Genomic DNA, 5,288 nt, shown 5'->3' on the forward strand with positions numbered 1-5,288 from the left:
CGGAAAATCTCAGTTTAATAAAACATATTGCGAAAATTTTTATGTTTTATTAAAATATCTTTGAGTAAATATTTTTCAAAATAAAAAAATTTAAAAAAAAAAACTCTAACGATGTCATAATCAATACTTAACATTGTTACAATGTGAAGACCTATTGGTCCTAAACACAATTGCAGGTTGTCTCTTAATCACTCGACATCCTAAATAAGTTCCAGCAGCTTTAACCATGTTACCTGTGATGCATATAATTTGAGTAGGTCAGGTTGGGAAACCTGATGAGACACATAGGGTTTTCAATCCCATAATATTATTAATGATAATAATTAATAATTATCAAAGTAAAACCAACTATTACCAAACAATATAGATATATCCCATAACTTAGATATCTATAAAACATTAAACCCGTACATACCTATCCCAACCATTTCTCACAGATCTTAGTCCACGATTATCAATAAGAATCAACTCACCTTATGAATTTTTTAGAGCAATGGTTTGACTACAAATCCAGGGGCTTCCTTAGTTGGTATAAGTTATAAAGGCACTTAAGCCATCAGAGTATTTGATGAATATGACATCCCTATTTTATCTACTTCTATGGGTTATAAATCCACAATAGCAACGTAATTTACAAACTCTCTAGAATGTCAAGTGTTGTCATCCTACTCTGTTTGATGACCATACATATTGTTTTAGTTGCCTGATCGAACCCACCATATCTAGCTATCGAAAGGAGTACAATATCGTACTCCGGTATGCTAACCGTACATCAACACCCAATAGTGTCGCGTAATAGAGTTCTACTCTCTGTTCCTATCACACACACCCTTTCTATGATGTCACCCAATATCCAAACTTAATTGAACTAAGCATCCCCTTTAAGTCCTAGTGTATAACTAGACAAGATTACAATGAATGTAATCAACATAATTTCATGCCTATGTAATATCTTTACACTATAGCGTATACTAAACACACTTTTGATTTAAATCGAACTAAGCATCCTTTGCAGATCTTATTTCGTTACTAGGTGAGACTATAATGCTTTTGATCGATTTCCAAAACATTTTCCTATTTATTCCATACTATCGCAATACAATATGCAATTATTCTTTTATCACGTAACTAGGTCTAAATATTCATTACATGTCTTAGTTTTAAACTTAGATCCAATTACAATCCATGAAATTAACTTTAATAATAACTCTATTTAGACAATACTATCGTAAGTTAGTGTATATTTTTAACACGGAGTATGAGGTATTTTAATATACAATAATGTTTTAAGTAATAATACTTATTTTTAAGATTATCATATAATAATATCATATAAACATTTAACACAAAATTAACCATATCTGGTTCACACTGTATATGTTATCAAATATACATTTAATAAATATTCCAAATAATAAGCAATTAATTCACAAACAAACTTTCAACGGATCATTAATACCTTTAAATAAATACTTTGTATTAAAATTATGTTCTTGAAAGTAACAATGTACTCACCAGATATAGGTGGAAGACTCGTAGGAAAGTCATCTCTTTGACTGACACTTTCAATTCCCTTTTAAATCTACCTAAACACGAATATTACTAAACCTTAGTATTCATTCGTATTTATGAAGTTAAATAATTTTAATGTTTTCTCAAATTTATCAATAATCCCACAAGAACACTAATGTATAGCTGATAAGAAACAACCAAGGTAAGATCATATCGGATGTAGGATCCGTTTGGCATATAAAAAATATATTGTTTGGAAAATTCACTTGAAGCACCTCAATAATCTAGCCTTCACATCATTCACGTAAGTAGATCGGTTAGTAAAACGACTCGTATTACTGATAAATATTATTTATAAGTTCAAAATAATGATTATAAACATAAATATAAGGTATACTTAAAGCACGGTAACATAACTCAACTTACAGGTTGCTTGTAGAAAAACTGGACATTACGCGGGCAAAACTTCGAAACTGAAAGCTCTATTTCTCCAAGCTTTTTGGCACTCCAAAGCTTCGCTGCCTTTCAGGAGGGGAGTGCAACGCCTGCACATGTCACAATCTGATGCCATATCGTGGGGAGGAAAGGTGGAGGGAGATGCTTCCAAGTATCGCTCATCCGGTGGTGCCATGTATCTCCCATCCGGCGGTCTGAATTTTTTACTTTTCTAAAAATCATAACTTTCATATACAGACTCCGTTTTTTATGGTTTTGATATCCACACATAGATGTCACGAGTACTACAACTTTCATTTAGACTTCTTCAGCTAATTTTCACTTTATTTTTCATTTTATGGTGTGAGAAGGCTTAGACTGTAAATAACGCTGTGAAATTTAAAACTTCTTCATACCAGCTCTGTTTTCAATGTTCTTTATACTGTCGATTTCATATCGAAGAGTACTACAACTTTTATTTATATTGTTTCGGCTAACAATCAACCAAATTTGTTTCAATTTCCTCATACGCAGACAGATTTTAGCGTTCTTTAAATTGACGTGTTCCTATTGAAGATTACTTTGACTTTCGTTTAGATCACTTAGGCTAATACGCAACCTATCTCTGATTCACTTTTTATGACACATACACTATATCGTGTCGAACGTGAAACTTAGATCAATCATAACTTCCTCATACGATGTCAGATTTAAGAGTTCTTTTTATTCATAGGCTCATGATCATGACTACTACAACTTCTGTTAAGACTATTGTATCCTAAATAATCTTTTACTTTTAATGTTATTTTATCGCTTAACGATCATTTTTATATTAATATTTCCAACAAATATTATATACTCTTAATATTTGTCCACTTAATGTGTGTATGATATTTATTTATTGGCTCGCAACACATACGAAGAACAATTACCCTAATCAAGGATTTTCATTGTTTGTTAAAATGTATAATTATTATTATTATACTCTAAATCTCTAGCCTGAAATTATGGGCGTTACAATTACATAGTTAAAACATTGACTTTGAAGAGCCCCTCACTAAGGTAGCTCATTCCAACATATTCCTTACCCTTAGTGAGAAAAAATTTATCAAACTCAAACAAAAGCTTGAATCCCTTATTATTAAGAAACATATCATAAATAATATTCGTAGCAATTCCAGGTACATGATATACATTACTATGTATATATTATTTCTCATAAGTCAACTTCAACACAAATTTTCCTTTTCCTTCAATCTTGGCGGTCGTAGCATTTCTCATATATATTTCTTTAACATCAACAACTTCATGATATGTAGAGAACATGGTTTGGGAGTTGCAAATGTTTCATGTGGCTCCAATATCAACCTACTAGTCCACATAATTTCTAACCTTGTTGGTTAAATCATTGCAAAAAAACTGATTTTGTAATTCAACAACATCAGTTTAACCATATTCTCAACAATTAAAACAACTACCATAAATTTTCTTAAATTTTTTCTTGTTTGGGCTATGGATTTTGCCATATTTTTAGGAGTTTTGGGATCCCCCATGCTTCCCTTTCTTGTTTGTGTTCTTTAAATTGGATGTACTTCATTCGCTGATGAAATTGGCACTTGTTTCCTGCATTAGCCTTCTTAGTCATTGTATTGTCTTTTTCAGCCCGAATCCTCAATACAAGTTGCTCAAAACTTATATCATCAATCAAGTGTTTAAGATTCAACTTGAATTTTTTGCACGGAGTAGGAAGTTTTTCAATAACTGAACCAACAAGAAAGTTAGAATTTATTCTTATGCCTTCAATTTCAAGATCATGGATATTGACTTGGAATTCCTCTATTATTTTTAGAGACAGATTTGGTGTCCATTATTCAGAAATTCGAAAATTCCCCAACCATGAATCTCTTGGAACATGGTACTTCTATCTTGTATTTCTTTTCCAGTAATTGGCATATCTCTCTCGTAGTAGAATATGTAGATTACGTATTATAGAGGGAATCATCTAATGTATTCAAAATAAAATTTCTGCAATTACATTCATTTAATTCATAATCTTCCATAACCCTTTATGAGACGATTTTGTCCTTCACTAGTGGGATAAGGTAGAATTTCATCAGTAAGAACATTAGAAATATGAAGTGTTTTCATGTAAAACAACATCTTCTATTCTCATCTCTGAATGATTAAACCCTTTTAATTTCTCAAGTATTTCTACATGATTTTTGATGATTAATTGTTGATCCATTCCTTACTTTTAATTTATGTCATAGATTATTATGGCATAAATAAGAAATCACGAATTCTAAATCAAACACTAAAAACAAATGAATGTGGGCATATTTGGCTCAAGGATTCTGAAGGAATGTGGTGGAATTAGAATCTAAATTCCTATGAAAATGGTGTTTGGATGAAAAAATTAAGGGAATGGAATTTTCTAAAATTTCATTAAATTCGGCGCCCACGCAAATTGCTCATTCTTTAGGTGGGATCAAAGATTTCAAATTCCTTTTCCTTTTGTTTTATAAAAAGTACAAAATTAGCCTCGCCTCTCAAATCAAAAGTTCACGATTACCATTATCTTTCCACGATTACAACTATCTCCTCCATAATTATCTCTTTTCTGAATATAAACCGTTCACTCGATTATCTCTCTAACCATTACACATCGTTGTCGATTTCTTGCCATTGGTTGTTGTTGGGTTGTCCTTTTTACCAAGTAAGTTATTCAATCTGTTTTTGTATAACTTTGATTTTTCTCTATGTACATTTCCTTTGTTGTAATTATCCTAGAAAGTATGCACTCCTTTACATACTTCGTTTTATGTATTTCCTTCAACACACATGAACTCCATAAATCCATCTTTTTCACTAGGCGCATCCAATCTTTTGCCATAATCACCGAAAATCAGTAAATTACAAATACCATCCGGCTCAATCCACCATGCTACACATGTATACCTACCTGGTCATAAATCATTTTGGAGAATGATTTTGATCACCAGAACCATCTGATCAATTATAATTGCAGTGTCTAGTTTTTTTTTACTTTGCACACAAGTTGCTCGACGTATTTCCTACTTTTTATATACAATCCACATATGCTTTCATAGAAAAAAAAACCATGCATGCATGATTGCCTGCTTATTAAAATGTCTAGTTGAAAAAAGTCTAGTTTTTTACTATGTGGTAGTATAGTTTATGACCATTCGAATGTGTAGTTTTTTACTATATGAAAAAAGCAACTATCATATAATGAGGTAGTTGAAAAAAATTCATAGTTTCTTTACTATGTGAAAGTGTCTAATTTTTATACTATGTGAAAGTTCATTGTTATGCTTTTT

The sequence above is a fragment of the Lactuca serriola genome, chromosome 5, assembly GCF_051521515.1.
Source record: "Lactuca serriola cultivar US96UC23 chromosome 5, Lser_US96UC23_V15, whole genome shotgun sequence".
Classification (NCBI taxonomy): Eukaryota; Viridiplantae; Streptophyta; class Magnoliopsida; order Asterales; family Asteraceae; genus Lactuca; species Lactuca serriola.